Here is a 23,958-nt window from a genome sequence, read left to right as displayed (position 1 = left end):
TCTAGTGCAAAACTGGGTCCTGGCTTACAGATATACTCATTCTAGTACTTTTATCCAGCCACCTCTTTCCCCTCTTCTCCTGAGACAGGCTGGGAGCTGAGACCTGAGACCCTTCGCTGCTGTGCTTGCAGGACGAACATCTCCTTGAGCAACAAAATACAAAGAAACTATGGGGGACTAAAAATAACTCATGCATATTGTAGTTGGACTGCAAGGAGATCAAACTAGTCAATCCTAAAGGAAATCAGTCCTGAATATTCATTGGAAGGACTGATGCTGAAGCTGAAGCTTCAGTACTTTGGCCATCTGATGCGACAAGCTGACTCATTAGAAAAGACCCTGATGCTGGGAAAGATTGAAGGCAGGAGGAGAAGGGGATGACAGAGGACGAGATGGTTGGATGGCAACACTGACTCAATGGACATGAGTTTGAGCGAGTTCCAGGAGTTGGTAAAGGACAGGGAAGCCTAGAGTGCTGCAGTTCACGGGGTTGCAAAGAGTCGAACACGACTGAGCTACTGAACAACAACAACAATATTGCAGTTGAGGCAAATTAAGAACAACAAAATACGAAAAGACCCAAAAAACCCCAGTTGCCACTTCTGAAGAGCCTGGAGAAAAAGCAAGGAATTGTGCATGACCCTTGAACACAACACCACTAAGGGGGTGGGAAAACCACCTAAGACACCCGTCTGGCGAACCCCTGGATAAACCCCTACCTTCACTCTATGGAAGGAACCAACTTGCCGCCCTGGCTCAGGGAGCGAGCAAGGGAAACTGTTAACTTGTTCTCGCTTCCTTCTGCTGTAGCAGGGGCCCAGTAAATCTTTGCTGAATTTTTTGTCTGGCCTCTTATCAATTTCCATTGATTAAGAAAGAACCCTTGGTAACACTCCCACAAAAGTCATTTTCACCCTTCATCAGAGACTTGCACCACTTCTCAGCATGTTATCAAGAACTTCTGGTACTGGATACATTTTCTGACTCTACTGGAGTCTCTGGAATGAAAAGGGCTGCCCAAGCCCCCCTGATCCATTATGAAAGCTATTTAGAGACAGGCTGGATATTTGCATCACTGCTGTAAGTTCTGTCCTCAAAGTTACCTTCTCAATCAACACTGGTCCAGAGAGAATGTAAAAAGAGATGAGATTTCACGCTGGTGGCTGAGGTTATAAAAGTCTATTTTAGAAGCTCAGAGAAGTTGACTCTTGAGCTCAAATGGCAACCCGCTCCAGTACTCTTGCCTGGAAAATCCCATGGGCGAAGTAGCCTAGTAGGCTGCAGTCCATGGGGTTGCTAAGAGTCAGACACGACTGAGTGACTTCACTTTCACTTTTCACTTTCATTCATTGGACAAGGAAATGGCAACCCACTCCAGTGTTCTTGCCTGGAGAATCCCAGGGATGGGGGAGCCTGGTGGGCTGCCACCTATGGGGTCGCACAGAGTCGGACATGACTGAAGTGACTTAGCAGCAGTAGCAGCAGGACCTCACAAAGAAGTTTTAAATATCAATGGAATATTACTCAGCCATTAAAAAGAATGAAATAATGCCATTTGCAGCAACACAACTGGACCTAGAGATTGTCATATTGAGTAAAGTAAGCAAGAGAAGGAGAAATAGCCTGTGGCATTCCTTATATGGTAAATCTAAAAAGAAATGATACAAATGAACTTATTTACAAAACAGAAATGGACTCACAGATTTAGAGAATGAACTTAAGGTTGTAGGGGGTGGGAGAAAGTAAAGATGGGGGGAAGGGATAGTTAGGGAGTTTGTGATGGACAGGTACACACTGCTATATTTAAAATGGAGAACCAGCAAGGACCTACGGTACAGCATAGGAAAGTCTGCTCAGTGGTATGTGGCAGCCTGGCTGGGAGGGAAGTTTAGGGGAGAGTGTATACATGTATATGTTTGGCTGAGTCCCTTTGCTGTCCACCTGAAACTATCACAACATTGTTAATCTAATTGACTATACTCCAATATAAAATTTAAAAATTTTTTTTAAATCACTGGGATAAAAAACTGTCCGAGAAAAGTGTCCTTAATCAACTGTGCTACACAGGGGGACAATATTACTTCTAGTTATTTAGAATCACTTTTGATCTTAAAAATTCATAATTATATATTGCCTGACTTTTTTGAGGCACATCTGCTGTTTTCTAGGTCCCTCTGCTGGCTTGGTCTGAGTTGTCTACTTGGGGATCAGTTAGCAGGAATGATTCCATCCCGTGACTCCTCTCTCTAAGGAGCTGTGGAAGAGTCAGGCTCAGAAAGAGAAATTAAGAAAAAACAAGAGAGCTAACACATTACTTTTACTCACATGCACCAAAAAGTGTCGGTCTCGTGCGCAGACAAGTGGATTTGTGAGAATGAAGAATCCTCCCTAATTTGCTTTGATTGGAATCATCCCATGGCTGGCTTTAAATTTTCAAACTTGACAGTGGAAACAGCTCAGAAGCCTCGTGGCTATGGAGACTGCTGGGTTCAGGGAGTGGGATGTTAGCTTTTTGAAGACTGAGTCATGACTAGAAAAAGACTTCCAAACCCCCGGCACAGTGAGCCTGAAATTTATCTCCAACACGGTAAGGAAAAGAGGATAAATTCCAACAGATATGACCAAGGTTTTGCTGCCACCTACATTCCATCCCTAGATCAGGCCTGACCTCCAACCGTCACACGGCAGCCAGCACCCTCTTCAATCCCCATTGCTGCTCAAAGTGAAGGTAGTGGCCGGGAGCAGGCAAGAAACCTGGGGGACATCCCGTAGCAAGCCACCTGGACTCCTGGTGCACCTGGTAACTCAGCTGCACCTGGACAAGTGACCCAGAGCGGACTCAACTTCAAGAGCAGGCTCCCCATGTGCCTGATGTGAGAGGAGAATGTAGACCTGAAGGATATTATGGTGTCTGGTTTTGATTCATTCGGCTTCAGCTGGGATCCCCTAGAAACTGACCCTGAAATGAAAATCTGAGTGTAAGTAGTTTATTTGGGAGGTCGTCCCATTACAGGAAGGAGGATAGCAGGCCAGGAAGGGAAGCACCCAATAAAAAGCTGAGATGAATCAGGACATCCTGTGGGCAACTAATGGTCCATCACATCAAGCAGTCAGGGAGACACAGTGCAACAAGGCACAGAGCTGTCCAGTCTTTGGGACAAGGGAGAGGACGTGAGGTGTGTATCCATCACACGCCATCACCCAGGGGACACAAACTTCCACCTGCCCACCTTAACCAAGCACACCAGAGAGCGCCCTCTGGTGGACAGCTGCCAGTACTTGCAGGAGGCAGCCCCCAGGACCCCCAGAACAGTGACCGGGAGGGCAGATGGACAGGGCACTGACCCCTCCTGCAACACTGCGAGATGTGCAAGCTTCGACAGCTGAGTTTTCCAAGTCCTCTGCATAACACATCTACCCTTGTCTCCCCCGTGGGCGGATGCAGCCCAGCATCATTTTGGGACCCCATAGTGGCCTGGCTCAGGCCATTCACGTGCTCTTCCACAGCCTCCCAGATCACAGCTGTGGTCACTGGGGCCTCCTGGGTCATGCCTGTGGTCACTGGGGTTTCTGCAAATGAACTGGAGTCTGTAAAGAAGGAAAACATTTTCCTCAACTCTCACAGGGTCCCTGTCTGGGTCCAAAAGTTAAACTGACAAAGACAAGTTAACAGGAGAAAAGCAGGCACATTTAAACACATTTTTTGAATGTTCACATGTACATGGGAGCTTTCGCAAAAGAATGAAGACCTAAATAAGTGACCAGAGCAGGAGAGCAGGCAGCTTTCACACCTCGCAGAAGAATCAACACATCAGTGAAGAATCAACTAGAAGAGGTTTGGGCTGGGGCAGCCTGCGGTGAAGAAGTACGTGGGAAGATGAGAGTGAGCTCAATGAGATTTGTTTGCACTGATTTCTTGACTCCCAGTTTCCCTTTTCTGGTGCTAAAAATGTCTGCCTTCCTCCTGGCAGAATGTGGGCATCTCTCACACAGGAGTTTTCTGACCTAGTTCAGGGAAGAAGGGAAGGTGGCTGGGGTGAAAGGGTCAGAGCACGCCGCCTGCTTCTGCCGTCTCTCTAATTCCTCCAGCTTGGGAGGGCCCATCTGCCAGGGTGCAGTCTTTTAGGGGAGTGTGTCCTGAACCCCATCACATCAAATAGTAAAGTCAGCCTCCCAGAAGAAAACTGTGCCCTGCAGACCCAGGGGGAGAGGTCGTTTCAGATTCTCAACCACAGCTTTCATCGTTACATCACTCACAGAGGGTTCTACCCCTCAGGAAAGTACCAGGGTTTCTCATCTGGCTAGGGCACCCGGCCTTGACATGGCTCTGGCCATGCTGTCAACTCCCAGTGGGCTGAACGTTATGGAGCCCAGTGTCCTATGCCCCACTCTTGATTCTGAAACTTGTCATGGCTTCCCATTCCCTGAAGAGTAAGGTCCAGCCCCTGAGCCATCAGAATCCATACCCAACCTGGCTTCCCAGGCAAGGAGCCGGTCAAGCAAGCTTCTGAAACATGGACAGGCTAGACTAGGTCCCCTTCAACACCCACTCCTTGGAATACCCTACATCCATCTCTCTGACCAACAAAAATCTCTCATTTAAGGGACAAGGCAAAACTCACCTCCTCCAGGAAGCCTTCCCAGATCACCCCAGCCCAGAGGGAGTCCCAGAGATAGGTCTCATCTGCACCACCCATGTGAATTTGGAACATGTTTTTGTGCTGCAGCTTATTACTATTTTATGTACATTTTCATGGCCCATTGGGATGATGAAGTCCTGGAGCGAGTAAGCAGTGTCTCACACTTTCTCCTGCTTCTCTGAGTTCCTAGCAAGAGCCAGTGGGCACATGCATTTCTGTTGGCGCTGCTGATGGAAGAAGAGACTCCACCAGCCTTCTGTCTGTCCTGGGCTCCTAGGACGGAGCAGGAAGTCGATCACTGCTTGCTTGAGGAATGAATTAGTTTGTCAATCAACCTCTGTCCTTGGCATTGATGGAATCTGAAATAAAAGCATTACTTGGTCCTCATCCAATCAGTTCAGAGTCTTATTCACATTTTGTGTTTTTATTTGGACCTCTCCACCCACTCTAAATGTCACTATGCCCACAAAGGTATCTTGCAAAAGAGAATTCTATGACTTTGTTTTTACTTTTCCCTCAATAGAACATAACCTTTGAAGGGAGAAAGCAAATTTAGGTGGCTTTTTAAATTTTCTCCTTTGGAACTAAAAGCATGGAAATTCAGTACATACAGGACCTGGCATTCATTGTTGCCATGGCACCCTGTCCTTTGAGGGGCTGGAGGATCTTCCCACAATGCAGCTCTCTACAGACTTTCGGGGACTGGGCAGATGGAGCACAGAGCCAGACCCTGTGCTTCTCATCTCTATCTGACTGAACCTAGCCATGGGCTCAGCAAAGTTGGTCCCAGATGATGGCTTGTGGCCCATTTTACATCACAAACCAAGGAAAGCGACTCTGGGAAAGCAGTTCTGTGTGTGACAACGTGGTGGAAAATGACAGAAGTGGACACCAGCATCAGTAACACAGGAGGCTCGGCATCAGGCTCCAGGGAGTCCTGAGCAACGGCAGCCGGGCTGGTGAAGGCTGGGCTGGAGCCCTGGAGACCCAGGCAGGATTCCTCCTCACTCGTAGCCCCTGCTTCTCTTTCTGTGTGTGTGCGGCTCATCTTCTCTGTGAGCCATCGGACCTCCCCCTCCCCCACCACCCTCAGAGACAGACATTCGCACAGTCTGGGCTCGGCACCCCTGCCCCGAACTCACACACCCCAACCAGATACACCAGCCCTGAGAGGCGGGGTCATAGTAGACAGATATGGCTGGTACAAGTCACCTCTGGGGTGTGGGAGGGGGTCTAAAGAATTCACTGTGCCCTGGAAACACACCCTCAACACGTGTCAACAACACACGCCCTGCAGAGGAATGAATACCCGAGGGCCGGCTTCATGACCAGGAACGCCAGGATACAGGAAAACATGGCCCCCGTCCATGAAAGCTGCAGAAGAGCCTCACGACCCAGGCCCGGTTATAAAAGACCTAGAGCCCATCTAAGTTGTTTGCTCCTCGTGGGGACACTGGAGGAGGTGGGATCTCCTCTGAGAGCAGAGTGTTGTTTTTGTGACAAATGTGTTTTCCACCAGCCTTTGAGCACTGCTCCAAGGGAGAAAGAGCCCGTGGGAGAAGCAGGTAGGAAAGGCAAAAGGTGGGTGAGTCGTCTCCAGGTGAACCCTCCTCACCCAGCGGCTGCAGGAGAGGCTTGTGCTCTGTCTCTGACACACCCCAGGACAGGGGAGCAGCTGGGAGCCTTGTCACATGAGCCCAGTCCCAGAAAGAGGTTCTCTCAGTATAAATCTCCGGTTATCTGTTGTTGCTCAGCAAAACAGTGACTTAAAACAAGTCAAGGGCGTTCTCTGGTCATCCGGTGGTTAGAAGGGGTTGAAGGGGTTGCAGATTTGATCCATGGTTGCAGAACTATGATCCCACATGCCTTGGGGCCAAAAAATCAAAACATAAAACAGAAGCCATGTTGTAACAAATTCAATAAAGAATTTTAAAATGGTCGACATTATACACACACACACACACACACACATATATATGTGAAAGCGAAAGTCATTCAGTCATGTCCGACTCTTTGCAACCCCATGGACTATACAGTCCATGGAATTCTCCAGGCCAGAATACTGGAGTGGGTAGCCTATCCCTTCTCCAGTGGATCTTCCTGACCCAGGGATCGAACCGGGGTCTCCTGCATTGCGGGCGGATTCTTTACCAGCCAAGCCACCAGGGAAGCCCATATATATATAAATCACCAGCCAACTGTGTTGCTCACAAACCTGCAGTCTGGACAGGGAGCAACAGGACAGCTTGTCTCTGCTCCATGCAGGGGTGGGGGTGGGGACGAGGCTCCCCCTGTTATACAACTCACTCCCACGGTTCCCAGGCAGGGCTCCTGCCAGCTGGGAGCTCAGCCAGGTGCGGTCAGTGGCCTTGGCTCCTCTCCCCCAGCCGCCCCCAGGCCCCTGGGCCTCCTTATAGCACTGCAGCTCGGTTCCCACAGCAGTACCCCAAGAGGTGGGGAGAAGTGCACCCCCACCCCAGCCTCACCCCAGGGACTCTGGTTGACCAGAAGTCTTGGACAGACAGGCAGACAGATGGCAGCAGAGATGCTGAGTCATTTCCAGGCCAAGTGGGAAGAGTCCTGCCTCTCTTCTGGGTCCTCATGGAACACTGGCCCCGGGGTAAGCAGGCAGGATTGGGGCGGGGGGTGGCAGGGGACAGCTGTCATTTAAAACATCTACCACCCTGAGACCACCAAGCTGAAGAGACTACCAACACAGCTCAGCTCCCAGCTAGCAGCCGGGTGAGAAAGCATCTTGGACTTGGCTCAGAGAAGCCCCCAGGTGGACCCAGAGGTGGGCTGAGCGGACATGGCTGAGGTACCAGCAGCCTCTGGTACCCGAGAAGAGGTTTTAGGAGCTGACATTGTCCAGCCACGAGAAGAGACGACATAGAGGTGAGATCTAGAGTCAGGACTTTCAACTCGAGTTTTTGGTGAGCATCCTGACCTGGGCAAGTCACTTCATTTCTCTAAGCATCAGTGTCGGCATCCGAAAAGTGTGGGTTAAAAATAACCCTTTCAGGGGGAAGCCTGAGGAATGGAGAGTGTTTGCCTGGTCTCAAAGCATATCCCCACGAGACACATGTGAATTGCAAGAGGGAAATAGCCACTTTATAGTGAAGAAGCCTGGCAGACAGGACTGTACCCGAGTGATCAAAGTCAACAACTTCTCGTACAGAGACAGATCAACATCGCTGCTTCCTGGCGTTGCACCCTGAGAAAACACACCCTCACGTCTGCAAGTTCCTGCAAAGAACGCACAACCCGAGTTTCATCTCGGGGGAAACATCAGAGATACTCAAAAAGGGAAACATCCTACAACATAATTGGCCTTCACTCTTCTGAAATGTCAAGGTGATGAAAGACAAGACTTCTGAAGTCTGTTACCAACTGCAAGAGGTTTAAGGGACTGACAACAGATTACAGTGTCTGAACCAGTACTTTTTTTTCTACTACAAAGGACAGAAATGCAATGATGCCTATATACATTCTAGTATTTTATAACTGTATGATTTCCCAACTTTTATAATGCGGTAGTGATTCTATATTTTTGTTTTGGAGAAAGTGAAAGTGAAAGTTGCTCAGTTGTGTTCGACTCTTTACAGTCCATGGAATTCTCTAGGCCAGAATACTGGAGTGGGTAGCCTTTCCCTTCTCCAGGGGATCTTCCCAACCCAGGTCTCCTGCTGTTTTTTTGGAGAAATATACCCTAAACTTTAGGGTCTAAAGAAAAAAGGGGCCGAAGGATATCCTGTCTGTAACATGCTCAAATAGTAGGGAAAAACTTTCTTATACCTTTTCTATAGATCTGAGGTTGCGTCAGAAGTTTCCAGTCAAAAGAAAAAACAGGAACCACCTCACGGCATTGCTGTGGTTCATTTTATTTTACTTACTTATTTTTGGCTGCCCTGGGTCTTTGTTGCTGTGCAGGCTTTCTCTAGTTGCTGTGAGCGGGGGCTACTCTCTAGCTGTGGTGTATGGGCTTCTCATTCCAGTGGCTTCTCTTGTTGCGAGCCCGGACTCAAAGCACATGCGCTTCAGGAGTTGCAACGCCAGGGCGCAGGAGTCATGGTGCACAGGCTGAGTTGCTCTGTGGCATGTGGAATCTTCCCAGACCAGGGATCAAACCGGTGTCCCCTATATTGACAGACAGATTCTTAACTGCTGGACCACCAGGGAAATCCCTTGCTGTTGTTTTTAAAGGGTGAAGCCATTGCAACACCTCCATCTCCAGAGCTCCCCTCCCCGCCGAGACGGCTGCATCCTCTCCTGTCATCCCGCCCCAGGGCTCCAGGACCTTCTTGGCCCCCTCTTCCTGGCCACTTTGCCTCTGGGTCCTTCCCATGCTCCATCTCCACTGGCCAAAAAGATTCTTCTAAAAGGCAAATCTGACCCTAAAGGCACTGTGGTCTGAGACTGCACGCTGTATGACTTCTAGTCTTTAAATTTGTTAAGGGGTGTTTTACGCCCCAGAGTGTGGTCTGTGCTGATGAATGTTCCACGAGAACTTGAGAAGAACACCTGTTCTGCTGGTGCTGAATAAAATGGTGCACAGAGGGCACTATCTCCAGTTCACTGATGCTACTATTGAGTTCTAACTCTGCCCTGCTTTTCTGCCTTACAGATCTGTCCACTTCTGATGGAGGGTGTTAAACTCTCCATGTAACAGTGGATTCATCTAGTTCTCCTTGCAGTTCTATCAGTTATTGCCTCGTGTAGCTTGATACTCTCTTTTTATACGTGGCTTGCCTGGTGGCTCAGACAGTCAAGTGTCTGCCTGCAATGCGGGAGACCCAGGTTGGATCCCTGCCTGGTCAGGAAGATCCCCTGGAAAGGGCATGGCAACCCACTCCAGTACTCTTGCCTGGAAAATCCCATGGACAGAGAAGCCTGGTAGGTTACAGTCCCCGGGGTTGCAAAGAGTAGGACACGACTGAGCGACTTAACCAACCCAAACATTAAACACTGCTGTGTCTTTTTGGAGGACTAACTACTTCTTTATTATGGAAACTTCTTTATCCCTGATGATTTTCCATGCTCTGAAGTCTGTGTGTGCTGTGTGCTAAGTGGTTTCAGCCGTGTCCGACTCTTTGTGATCCTATGGACCGCAGCCTGCCAGGCTCCTCTGCCCATGGGATCCTCCAGGCAAGAATACTGGAGTGGGTTGCCATGTCCTCCTCCAGAGGATCTTCCCAGCCCAGGGGTCAAACCCACGTCTCTATGTCTCCTGCATTGGCAGGTGGGTTCTTTATGACTGGAAGCTCTGAAGTCTACTCTGTCTGAAGTTAATGTAGCTACTCCCACTTTTCTTTGATCAATATTGGCATGGTATATCTTTCTCCATCTTTTTACTTTCAGTCTTTATACACCTTTATATTTAAAGTGGACTTCTTATAGACAACATATAGTTGGGTCTTGTTTTTTGATCCACTGAAAATCTCACCCTTTCAATTGGCATATCTAGATCTTTGCACTATAATTGGCTCACAAGAGAATTTAAGAAAACACTCACACTATAAATCCTGAAATGAATTTTCAAAGAGGTACAAAACTGGCTAATGCCCACTGAGCAATAATTAATTACACCTCCATCAGACACAATTTATTTATATTTCTGTGGACAAGAATCATTTGAATTACTATAGTTTGGCTTAACTTATAGAGCTGCAACATAGCTCTAAGACAATAAAAGGCAGAGATAGTCAGGAAGGGTGGCCCTAGACAGGATATCCAGTGATCTTTCTCACCAATTCCAAAGCTTTCCCAATTTTCCCTGGCACAATTGAACAGATAACTGTTTCTGTTTTTCTATGACTTGCTTTAATTTCCCTTTAGTCCCCATTCAGCCTAGGGAGCAAAAACATTACCTCAGTCAATTTGGGTTCACTTCTTTCCCATGGATATCATATGTAAGTTTTGGAGGTTAAAGCAGTACCATTACTGGGGAAGGGGCTATCTGGTCTTTGGTGTCATCTCTCCAACTTGCAGGACACTCAGGTAAACATTGAACTGTGCACGTTGCCATGGAGACGTCCCTTTCCCCATCAGTTGCTCCTTTATATCTACAAGTTCTTGATGCTATTTCAGGTGCCCCTTTTAGGTATATATCAAAGTTCACCCTCTGAAACTGTGTGTAGGAAAGTCCATTTGGGCCTCCAAAGCCTGGTGTGCCCAAATGTTCATGGGGCCATTTCTACCCTGGGGATTTTTGGGGCCTTTCCCTAGAAGCAGACTCCAAGACCACTCTGTTCTCAGAGTCCACACAGCCATCCAGAGGCTCCATCCCCTCCTAGGACATGACCCAGGAGGCAAAGCCAAGAACCCTCACCCTCTGTGATCCACCCCTCTCCCTCCCTCCTCTTCTGAAAATCCATGTCTAAGGGAAGAATGGAAGGCACTTCTCCTCCTATGAAGTGTTTTCCTAACTCTTTTATCCATGTTGGATGTCCTGCCCATCCCTCAAAGTATCTAAGCCCCCAAAACTCATGAGACAATAAGAGAGATTCTTGTTTCGTATTTTCTGCTGCCCAGGTCCTTCTCAGAATACAAAGGGCTGGCTCAGAAGGGAAGGTAAATACACTGGGGAGAGACACTGGTTATTATTTCAAACATTTTATTCCACCCCCCACCACATATGTCCCCAGCACAGGGGCTGTCAGGCACCTCTGGGTCCCACAGCACTTGGCACAGGGCTTACACACATCATGAGTTCAGTGCGGGCCAATACACATGGCATCTAGCACAGTGACATTCAATTAATGTCAGATTCCCAAAAGGAAATCGATGGACATTATGGTTTCGAGTAACAGTTCTGAGTTGCATAAAAGAGGGTTCAAATCTTAATCCTTCCATTTTTCTAGTTTCGAGACTGTGGGCAAATAATACGCCCTTGCTAAATCTCAGCTTCCTTACCTTAAAATGAAGGAAAGAGTCCTGAGTTCACAATGTTTCTATGAAAATGCAATATGATGTTATATGTAATGTACTTAGCATGATGCTTGGCATACAGTAGGTGCTCAATGAATGGTGGTTACCGTTACTGTTATCACCGCTATGAAAGTGAAAGTGGTTAATCACTCAGTCATATCCGACTCTTTATGACCCCATGGACTGTAGCCCGACAGGCTCCTCTGTCCATGGGATTCTCCAGGCAAGAATCCTGATGGGTAGCCATTCCCTTCTCTAGTGATCTTCCCAACCCAGGGATTGAACCTAGGTCTCCCACATTGCAGGTGGATTCTTAACCATTACTCAGACTCTAATTATGCTGCCCAGGACCTAAGATGCCTAGATCTTCTGTAACAGTGGGTTCCTATAGTGAAGTGGCAGCTGCAGCAGGGGAGAGACCTGGCCTGGCATCATCATATTACCTGTTCCCTCATCCAGGTAAGGTAAGCCTCTGGTGGACTCCCAGAGGTAAGAAAGCCCACCTTCTACTGTGCTGTGACCATGATGAAGAAAAGTGTGCACCCCAGTCTCATCACAGGGCACCAGTGTAGGCAGCCTTGCCAGCTGTGTGGTCAGAGGTCCAGGCAGCAGCAAACTGCAAAGGGCACAGTCTCCAGAAACCAGGCCTGTGCGCCTGAAGCACTAGCCTGTGTCTAGAGACAAGGTCCGTTCTTGAGACTCTAAAGTCAGGGCTCTGTCCAACATGAAACAGAGGAATGTAGGTAATGTGCCATTCAGCTCCAGATTGAGACACAAGTTGGGCTTAGATCTCAGGTATTTCTTGCTAGTAAAACCCAACCACTGAGATAGGAGTGGAGCAGAAGTAATCCTTTCCTAGATCAACTAGATAAGACAGAAAGCAGACACTAGGGCAATGACTGTTAAGCTTTAGTCTGCATCAGAATCACCTGGAAGGCTCCTTGAAACACACTTTGCTGGGTCCCAAGCCTGGAGTTTCAGATTCTATAGGTCTGGGGTGTATGGTTACCAGATTTGTTAACAAAAATACATGACTTTAGATTTAAATTTGAGCTAAGTAACCATTTCTTTAGTACTTAATCCCAAATAGCACATGAGACAGACTTAGACTAAAATAATCATTCTTGTTTATCTGAAGTTCTCATTTAATTTCATTATTATTCCAATGAGTCAACTCATTGGGAAAGACCCTGATGCTAGGAAAGACTGAAGGCAGAAGAAGTGGGGAGCAGAGGATGAGATGGTTGAATGGCGTCACTAACTTGGTGCACCTGAGTTTGTGCAAACTCTGGGAGGTGGTGAAGGACAGAGAAGCCTGATGTGCTGCAGTCCATGGGGTCGCAAAGAGTCAGACATGACTGAGCGACTGAACAACTGAACAACAACTCATTTAACTGGGGCATCCTGAAGGTTATCTGGCAACCCTACTGGGGTGGGGCTGGAACCTTGGCATGTCTAATAAGTTCTCTGGTGATGCTGTTGTTATGGTCTGAGAACCACTGAATAACTCAGACGCCCCCTTTGGCAATTTCCAGTTCAACTCTGAGTACTACTGGCTGGAGCTTCCCGCCCCAGAGGCAAGGGATCACAGACACCTTCACATATCCAGGTATTTGCCTCCAGGCTTGGAAGTTGGTGACAGAGGCCCAGGTAGTGTAAGAGCCTTCGGCAGCTCTTGACTGTCTTGGTCACTGAGAGGTGGGTTGCAGAGACTCATCGTTTAACCCAAAGGAGTATAATAATTTCAACACCAGAGCTAATCCTCTATGGACAGGGCACACTTGATCTTCTTGGCTAAGTCTGTGCAGACTACCTTGAGAGGAGGAGACACAGGTTTCCCCGTGACAAGGAGCTGCTCCTCTGCATTTGGAAATCACTCCTCGCCTTGGTTTCCTGCAGCAGCACCGTTCAGAGCGCTATGATTCCCCTGCCTTTGCTCAAGATCACAGGTGCTGAGAGATTCAGGGCAGCCCCTAGGTCCTTCTTTATTTGTGTTGACCAAGCACCTGTTTGCCTTCATCCTCACACCCAGGCCCTAGATGGCACGAGAGCTGCAGATTGCTGGGGCCGGGGGTGATTCTTGTCATCTGCCTTCCAGGTAAGCAACTCTTGTTTCCCATTGACTCTATCTGTTTACATGCAGAGAGTATATATAAAGACAAAGAGTAAAGTACTGAATAAAAAGAACACAAAAGAAAACATTTAGATGAAATGAGCAACTACTTACAGCTGTCACATGAGCTTGGGATTGTCCTGTCGCCCCTCCTTGTGTTTTAATCAGTGACAGTGGACACTGGCTTTTAAGTCCACCATGACTGGGTATCCCTGCCAGAGAAGCTAATATATTTGGTCTGGTTGTAGACTGAGCAAAAGGAGTTTTAATGCATATATATGGAATCTAGAAAAATGGTACTGCTGCTGCTGCTTCTAAGTCACTTCAGTCGTGTCCGACTCTGTGAGACCCCTGAGACAGCAGCCCACCAGGGTCCCCCATCCCTGGGATTCTCCAGTCAAGAACACTGGAGTGGGTTGCCATTTCCTTCTCCAATGCATGAAAGTGAAAAGTGAAAGTGAAGTCGCTTAGTCGTGTCCAACTCTTAGCGACCCCATGGACTGCAGCCTACCAGGCTCCTCCATCCACGGGATTTTCCAGGCAAGAGTACTGGAGTGGGGAGCCATTGCCTTCTCCGAGAAAAATGGTACTGCCGAACCTATTTTCAGGGCAGGAACAGAGATGCAGACACAGAGAATGGACGTGTGGGCACAGCGGGGTGGGGCAGGGGGATGAACCAGGAGATCAGCACTGACATGTACACTGTCAGGCTTCCCAGATGGTGCTAGCGGTAAAGAACCCAGCTGCCAATGCAGGAGACATCAGAGATATGGGGTCAACCCCTGGGTCTGGAAGATCCCCTGGAGAAGGGCATGCAACCCACTCCAGTATTCTTGCCTGGACAAAGAGTCAAACACAACCGAAGTGATTTAGCATGCACGCACACATATATCGTGTGTAAAACAGAGAGCTAGTGGGAAGCTGCTGTATAGCACAGGGAGCTCAGTTCAGGGCCCTGTGATGGCCGAGGGGGTGGGATGGTGGGGGATGGGGAGGGAAGGTCAAGAGGGAGGGGAAATATGTATATGTATAGCTGATTCACTTCATCGTACGGTAGAAACCAACACAACACTGTAAAGCAATTATACTCCACTAATAAAAAGCTTTTAATTAAAAAATAAAACTCCCCTGGTGGTATAATTAATATAGCAAAATGTTGAAGTTGAACTGTCATCCTGTGAGATCATGACAAACACTGACATCATGAATCCTGCATCCCTGCTCTGGGGGAAAATACACGCTTAGGTTTCCATGAGCCTCTGGTCCCAACAATGCCAACAGCCAATCAACACATAACCTGGTGCTGTGTGTGTTTCTATCTCAGGACACCTTATCTGATGCATACAGTTGACTCATTAGCCTTGAACTCACAGCCCACAGCGTGATCACTCACGCCCCAGTGAAGCTCACCTGACACACGTGTTTTCTCCACAAGGCACAGCACAGCCTCCTGAGCTTAGGAAGACAGACAGCACTTCAGCCCAAGGCACTGAAATTACCAAGAAAACGCACGAGGTGTGGCACTGAACACACAGTGAGGAGGGCAGTGTTTACAGTCTAAGAGCTGAAACAAGCAGGCAGGGCGTGGCCTCGTCCGCCCTCAGCCAGGAGGGGCTGCTCCACACATGCCCTCGAATGACCACAAATGTGGGTGAGTACTGACTTCTGGGACCACAAACCCATTGTAGCAAATAGGCAAATTCAAAGTATAGAATCCTCAGATAATTAGGACAGACTGGACATCTATCATCAACCCCAGAGACTGGAGAGTACAGGTCCCCCAAAAGGTAAGTGAAGAATGCCCACTACAGCATCCTCAAACAGCACGAACACAAGGAGACATGAGGAGTTGAGGAAAAAATTGTAGTCATAGGACCTCAATTTGGGCACAATGCCCACTAGACTGTGGATGGTTGGTTTTCCAGTTGCTAAGTGGGTTTTAGTAACCCACTTAGTGAGAGACTTTATTTTCTTGGGCTCCAAAATCACTACAGATGGTGACTTCAGCCATGAAATTAAAAGATGCTTGCTCCTTAGAAGAAAAGCTATGACCAACCTAGATAGCATATTAAAAAGCAGAGGCATTACTTGGCCAACAAAGGTCTGTCTAGTCAAAGCTATGGCTTTTCCAGTAGTCATATATGGATATGAGAGTTGGACTATAAAGAAAGCTGAGTGTTGAAGAATTGATGCTTTTGAACTGTGGTGTTGGAGAAAACTCTTGAGAGTTCCTTGATCTGCAAGGAGATCCAACCAGTCAATCCTAAAGGAAATCAGTCCTGAATATTCATTGGAAGGACTGATGCTAAAGCTGAAACTCCAATACTTTGGCCACCTGATGCAAAGAACTGACTCATTTGAAAAGACCCTGATGCTGGGAAAGACTGAAGGCAGGAGGAGAAGGGGACGACAGAGGATGAGATGGTTGGATGGCATCACTGACTCAATGGACATGAGTTTGAGCAAGCTCTGGGAGATGGTGAAGGACAGGGAAGCCTGGTGTGCCGCAGTCCATGGGGTCGCAAAGAGTTGGACATGACTGAGCGACTGAACTGAAGTGAAGTGGGTTTTACATCCCCCCTCATAAGATCCTTACAGGAGGGACTGAATGAAATGTGAAATTACTTCATGTGGTAGAGCTACACTCATAGACATAAGATTCCAAAGTCGAGCCATTAGGTCAAAATATGGAGGGTCATAACTGGCTAAGGTTGATGTGCTACTGTTTGCAAAGCCCTTCAAGACTCATCTTGCTTGTCCACCATGCTGGCTGGTCCCTGCTATCCAGATAGTCCAATGACAGCCAGACTCAGAGGTCCAAAGCCATGTGGGGTCAATCACCTCTGAGTCCCCACAGCCTTAACATTCTGGCTTGGAGAAAAACGTACTTTGGAGAAGTAGTTTTGGATCTTTAATCACTGGGACAGCTTTCAAAGACTCATGTCTGGGACTTCCCTGGTGGTCCAATGATTAGGACTCCATGCTTCCATTGCAGGGGTACTGGTTCGGTCCCTGGTCAGGGAACTAAGATCTCACATGCTGCACAGTATGGCCAAATGATAAAAATAAATAAATACATAGATGTGAAAGTGTTAGTCACCCAGGCATGTCCGACTCTGCAAACCATGGACTGTAGCCTGCCAGGCTCCTCTGTCCATGGGATTCTCCAGGCAAGAATACTGGAGTGGGTTGCTGTTCCCTTCTCCAGGGGATCTTCCCAACCCAGGGATCAAACCCTGGTGTCTGGCATTGCAGGCAATTCTTTACCATCTGAGCCACTAGGGAAGCCATTTTAAAAAGTTAAAAAAACAAAAAAGAAGTTCTGTAGGGGTCCCACGGGGTAGGCTTAGAGGATACAGACAGGGTCCCTACTGTGTCCACTCACAGGACCCCACCTAAACTCCTGCCCTCTGTGCAGAGCCTCCTCCATCTGGCCATCCATCACCCAAAGTGCTGTCAGGCACAGAACTCATACAACACACATCAGCAGAAGGGTGAGCTGACATCAATGTTCTCCTGAAAAACAAAGACTCGGGGCTATGAAGAGAAGAATCAGAGAGCCCCAGATAACAGAGGGAATGTTTTCAGGGTGAAGTTGGCCAGGCACAGTCTTGGACATTCTGGCCAGGATCATTGGAATAAAGGTGTTCCAAACGGGACAAAGTTATCCTGACAGGAGACACCAGGTTCACTGCTTAAAGACAGGAATTAGGGTGGGGCTTCCCTGCAGACTCCCTGAAAAGATAGTGCCTCCAGCTGCCTAGGATTATGGCTTTTAGGGCCAATGACTGTAGGGAGACTTCAACCAGTTTGATTCCAGAAGCTAAATCAAGCTACCTCCTCCCTTAAAAGCAGACAGTTCACCAAAGAGGACGTACAGATGGAACCAAGTTTTGAAAGCACATGATGAAAAGATGCCCCACGTCTTAGCCAACAGGGAATATAATCAAAACCACAGCGAGCTACCACTGCAAAGCCATCAGAACAGTGAAAATAAAAGTGACAACACCAAATGCTGGCGATGACATGGAGAAACTGGATCACCCACGCATCGCTGGCAGGAATGTGAAATGATACATCCAACCTGGGAAACAGTTTGATAGCTTCTTATAAAACCAAACACAATGATCCACAACCCAATGATCCAGAAAGTGTACTCTCAGGCATTTATCCCAGATATATGAAAATTTATGTTCATACAAAACTCTGTGTGTGAATGTTCATAGAAGCTTTATTCATAAGAGCCAAAATTTAGAAATATCCCAGGTGTCCTTCCACAGGTGTGCAAACTGTGGTATATCTACACCATGGAACATGCGTACAATAAAAAAGAATGAATTATTGATACACACACCAATTTGGACAAATCTCCATAAAATTATACTGAGTGGGAAAAAAAAGTCAATCCCAAAGGTTACATACTGTGCAATTTCATTATAAAAGTGGAGACCAGACTAGTGTTTACCAAGAGTTAAGGATTTGTAGGCGATGGCGGGAAGAAGGGCATAGGGGAGCAATGGGAATTTCTGTAACAGGGAAACACAAGAGATCTTTGTGGTAGTGGAAATGCTCTGTATCATAAGTGGGCTGGTGGGTTCACAAGTCTATACATGTGATAAAATTGCACAGAATCAAATATACACAGAATTGAGAACAAGAAAAACTGAGAAATCTAAACCAGAGGGGTGGGTGGGTTCCACTGGTATCAGTATCCTGATTGTAATATTGGACCATAATTTTGCAAGGTGTTCTCATGGGGGGAAATCAGACAAAGGGCACATGAGCTTTCTCTGTGTTGTTTCTTAAACTGCAGGTGAATCTATAATTACCTCAAAATTAACATTTTAATTTTTTTAATGATACAAAAAAGAACAAATGCACATTAAAAAGACTGATTCAAAATCCTGGAAAAAATACAGCCCTGGGGAGAAGAAGGATAGATAGGACAACCTCGACTGGACAGAGTCAAGGGAATAAGCAAAATTGAACCATCAGGTGTTTAGTCACTCGGTCATGTCCGACTCTTCGTGACCCCATGGACTGCAGCACGCCAGGCTTCCCTGTCCTTCACCATCTCCCAGAGTTTGCTCAACTCATGTCCATCGAGTGGGTGATGCCACCCAATGTCTGTCATCCACTCAATCCACCACCCACCCAACTCTGTCATCCCCTTTTCCTCCTGCCTCCAATCCCTGAACCAGGAAGACTGCCTGGTCCAGGAGGTGAAGACTCAGGTCTGTGGGAGGAGGAAGTCTCGGAGTGAGTGAGGTGGGATGACAAGAGACCACAGGGAATGGAGAGGACATCCTTTCTAAAGAGGCAGCCACTGCTCACCTCCAAGACGTTTTTGCCAAGCGAGAAAGCAGACCCAGTATCACCAGGTTTTCCACATTTTCTTGGAATGGTAAAATCTGAATTTTAATAAGAAATCTTCCCATTTTTAAATGTTAGCAGCTAATTTGAAAAATTCCAAAATACTATCCAGGTCAAAGGAAATTAACTGTAACTTGTATTCAAGCAACCGGTTTTTGATCCTCCATCTAGTCCATTCCATCTGCATTCTACTCACCCTCCAGAGCTTAGTGAAGTTTTTATCTCATCTTTGACCCTTTTCTGACTCCCAGGTGGAGCTAAATGCCTTTCTCTGTACTTACCCAACCCACTCCACCTCCTCATCAGTCCCTGTCTTCCAAATATTCATCCCACTGTGTTGAAATGTCTGCTTGCCTGAGAGCTCTGAGCAACTGACTATGGCCACAACAATGCTGTGAACCAAACCAGTCAGCTGGGAACAGGCTAATCTGGGCTGGAGGCTCTGCTGACCCTGGCTTGGTTGGTGTCTATGTCTGAGTTAACTGGGGGTCAGCTGGTCTGGGTGAACCGTAGCTGTCACGGTTCTGCTCTCTGCATCTCATCTTCCTCCTGGAATCAGGGGGTGTGCCCTTTCATGACAGTAACAGAGGGCAGGAAGGAAACGTGCCAGGGCATGCTCAGAATTGGCACCCTGTCATTTCCACCACGTTCTATTTGATAATTCTATCACGGACTGGGAAAATAGACTCTTTCCTCACCTCTTTAGTGAGAGGGGCTGCGAGATCAAATGCCAAGGGGGTGGATTAGACATTGAGCAGGATGAGGAACTGAGGTAGTGATGCAGTCTGCACACGCTCCTGAAGTTCACATCCCTGACTTACTTGTCTCAGTCCCTGGAACCTATCCTTGGGCCAGATGCACAGTAAGTGCTTAATAGCTTTTGGGGGGTGGGGTTCGGGAGAGAAGGAACGAGCCAATAAGTAACCTTTTATGGATGAGGGAACACTTCCAGGGGGATGCAATGACTTGCCCAAAGTCACCCAGTTCGTGGAAGATTCAGAAATAGAATTCATGTCTTCTGTCTCTTTCCACCATCACGAGATGCTTAGAAATGAAGCCTCCTTGGCCTGGCACTCACCCCTGTGCACCATGGGTCTGCTGAGGCTGGTATCTGGGGTGGACACCCACAGGCCAGCCCAGAGCCCTTACACAGCAGGACCCTGGGATGTGAATTCCCCCAGATTTGGGTCTGGCTGTTCCCTGCTTGCACAAAAAGGGAAGGAGAGACTGCTCTGCCAGCAGAAGGGGCACAGGGCATCACTGACTTCCCTGCTCCTTACACGCTGATCTCCCATCAGGAGTTCGGAGGAGGCTGCTATTTTAGGGCAGTTTCCTGCAGTCTGATGCTTGTGTTTCTAATCACTGTTGCCACTTGCTAGCATTCCCTTTGGTATAGGAGCAGTTTAAGCCACGTGCATTTCCTGTGCACGTGCATACTCTGGAGGCTGCTTAAGGTGGAATATGGAATTTTATTTGCCTAGAAAACTCAAGCCCCTTTCTCCTCTCCAAAGGAACTGGTGGCTGTGACCTCACAGGGGTGGGGGATGGGGGAGGGTGAAGGTGGGAGCCTGAAACATTGTGCAACCCCTGCTGCAAAAGAGAGGGCAGTCAGCTGGGGTCTCTCACTGCCCCTACCTGACGAATAAGGAGGAGCGACCAGGGCCCCAGCTCTGTGCATTTCCATCTTTCTTGGCTGCAGGTTTAAGAAAGTTGGGTTCTAGCACCAGGCTGTGTTGCCTTAGAGAAGCTACCGGACTTCCCTGCACCCGAGTCTGTAAAACAAAGGCGGCAACTAGAAGTATGTTTCTGAGAAACAGGCTCAGATCCCCCAGAGGTTCACCTCTGAGCAGCTGGCTGTGGAGGGTGGGAGTGGTGGTGGTGGTGGAGGAAGTGGGGATGGCAGAACTTTAGGGAAAATCACGAGCCCACTGGTGGTCGGTGGGCTGCTTCAAGCCACACCCTGAAAATTCATATGTTGAAATCCTAATCCCCGACCTGATGGTATTTGGAGACAGGAGGTCATCAGGTCATGAGGGTGGGGCCCTCACAGTGGGATTAGAGCCCGTGTTAGAAGAGACAAAAGAGAGGCTGCTCTCTGTCTCTCTCTGTGTCTCTGTCCGCCTGTCTGTCTCTCTCTCTCTCTGTAAGACCACAGCTGTCTACAAGCCAGGAAGAGGCCTCTCACCAAAACCTGACCAGGCTGTACCCCATCTCAGGTTTCCAGCTTCCAGAACTGTGAGAAATTTCTGCCACTGAAGTCCCCAGTCCACAGTCTTTTTACATCCATGGCAGCCCACAGCTCCAGGAGGACCAGCCATGAGGACTCTCTGACTGAGAAGGGGGGCGGGGGGTGGAGATCCATGTGGCAGCCAGAGTGAATGATGGCCTCGTCTCTCCTGCAGTGGGCACTGGCCTGCTTCTCTCAGTTCCTTCCTCCACAAGTTGAAGAAAACAGCACTTCTGGGAACAACATCTGCCTCTTCTCTAGCCGTGTTCCATCAGAAGTACCAGCTCCTAAGTTCGTCCTGAGTGAGGGCATGTACTTTAGAGCCAGGGACAGAGTGATCTATTCCTGTGACCTGCAGCGGACGTGGGGTGAACTGCTCAGATCCCCTTCAAGAAAGGACACATGCAGGAGTGAGCAGTGTGGTCGGCTGAGCCAGGACTGTCTTCACGGCCATGTGACACACTCCATGGCTCAGCCCATTCTCAGAAGGCCCCATACTTGGCCGAATGCCCTGCTGTCACCGTCTCTAATTTCTTAGTAATTTTGAACCAAGAGGCCCCATTTTCATCTAGCCCTGGGTCCTGCTTACAGCTTCCAGCTTTGACAGCTCAGGTCAAGCTGAGTTCACATCCAACCAAGAATGGAGCAACGTTGGGCCTAGACGTTTCTCCTCGGATGGTCAGAGGGGTTGGTTCAGACCTTGCCAGGTCTGCACCTACTTCCTGGAGAACACAACAGTTCTGCCCTGTGAGATCCACTCCCCTCACCCAGCTGGATCCATATTCATATACTTTTTGTTTATTTTTAGTTAAGTATTTTATTTTTTCTTCTTTTAAAACTTTTTATTTTATATTGGCATACAGTTGATTAACAATGTTGTGATAGTTTCAGGTGGACAGCAAAGGGACTCAGCCATACATACATACGTATCCATTCTCTTCCAAACTCCCCTCCCATCCAGGCTGCCACATAACATTGAGCAGAGTTCCCTGTGCTGTACAGTAGGTCCTTGTTGGCTAACCATTTTAAATATAGCAATGTGTACCTGTCTATCCCAAATTCTCTAACTATCCTTTCCCTTCCTTTTTAATGGCTGACTAATATTCAACTGCATAATCTGTCCTTGAACATTTAGGTTGCTTCTACGTCCTGGCTATTGTAAATAGTACTGTAATGAACATTGTAATGAACATTGGGCTGTATGTATCCTTTCAGGCCATGTTTTTCTCTGGATATATGCCCAGGAGAGGGATTTCAGGGTCATCAGTTCAGTTCAGTTCAGTTGGTCAGTCGTGTCTGACTCTTTGTGACCCCATGAACTGCAGCATGCCAGGCCTCCCTGTCCATTACCAGCTCTTGGAGTTTACTCAAACTCATATCCATTGAGTCAGTGATGCCATCCAACCATCTCATCCTCTGTCATCCCCTTCTCCTCCTGCCTTCAATCTTTCCCAGCATCAAGGTCTTTTCAAATGAATCAGCTCTTTGCATGAGGTGGCCAAAGTATTGGAGTTTCAGCTTCAACATCAGCCCTTCCAATGAACACTCAGGACTGATCTTCTTTAGGATGGACTGGTTGGATCTCCTTGCAGTCCAAGGGACTCTCAAGAGTCTTCTCCAACATCACAGTTCAAAAGCATCAATTCTTAGGTGCTCAGCTTTCTTTATAGTTCAACTCTCACATCCATACATGACTAATGGAAAAACCATAGCTTTGACTAGACAGACCTTTGTTGGCAAAGTAATGTCTCTGCTTTTTAATATGCTGTCTAGGTGGGTAACTTTCCTGCCAAGGAGTAAGCGTCATTTAATTTCATGGCTGCAATCACCATCTGCAGTGATCTTGGAGCCCAAAAAATAAAGTCAGCCACTGTTTCCACTGCTTCCCCATCTATTTGCCATAAAGTGATGGGACCAGATGCCATGATCTTAGTTTTCTGAATGTTGAGCTTTAAGGCAACTTTTCCACTCTCCTCTTTCACTTTCATCAAGAAGTTCTTTAGTTCTTCTTCACTTTCTTCCATAAGGATGGTGTCATCTGCATATCTAAGGTTATTCATATTTCTCCCCGCAATCTTGATTCCAGCTTGATCAGCTTGCAGGGTCACATTCCCACCAACAGTGTAGGAGGGGTCCCTTCTCTGCACATCCTCTCCAGCATTTATCATTTGTGGATTTTTTGATGATAGCCATTTTGACTGGTGTGAGTCAATATCTCATTGTACTTTTGATTTGCATTTTTCTAATAATTAGCGATGTTGAACATCTTTTCATGTGCCTCTTGGCTATATATCTGTATGTCTTCTTTGGAGAAATATCTGTTTAGGTCTACTGCCCATTTTTTTATTGGATCATTTGTTTTGATGCTATTAAGCCTCATGAGCTGTTTGTAAATTTTGGAGACTAATCCCTTGTCGGTTACATAATTTGCAAATATTTTCTCCCAATCTGCGGTACATTCATACACTTTTAAAAGCTTCCACTAATCTGTTCTCTTAAAACTGCAGGATTTTCATCTGCAACCTGCTGGAACTTTTAGTTTTCCATAATTGATGGGTTTTGGCTCCAAAATCACTACAGATGGTGACTGCAGCCATGAAATTAAAAGACGCTTACTCCTTGGAAGGAAAGTTATGACCAACCTAGATAGCATATTCAAAAGCAGAGACATTACTTTG

At 47.4% G+C, this 23,958-nt stretch overlaps 1 protein-coding gene across 1 annotated transcript in view; it reads right to left on the bottom strand.

The window, feature by feature from the left end:
* Positions 1-8,583: 8,583 nt before the first annotated feature.
* The window catches only part of DTD1 (D-aminoacyl-tRNA deacylase 1), a 135,204-nt gene continuing 119,829 nt past the window's right edge, over positions 8,584-23,958 (bottom strand). Inside the window, exon 6 of the mRNA XM_070381139.1 lies at positions 8,584-8,777. The gene's annotated coding sequence lies outside the window, so the exon portion shown is untranslated. The remainder of the gene's footprint in view (positions 8,778-23,958) is intronic.

The sequence above is a fragment of the Bos mutus genome, chromosome 13, assembly GCF_027580195.1.
Source record: "Bos mutus isolate GX-2022 chromosome 13, NWIPB_WYAK_1.1, whole genome shotgun sequence".
Lineage (NCBI taxonomy): Eukaryota > Metazoa > Chordata > Mammalia > Artiodactyla > Bovidae > Bos > Bos mutus.
This window is presented reverse-complemented; position numbering and strand designations above follow the sequence as displayed.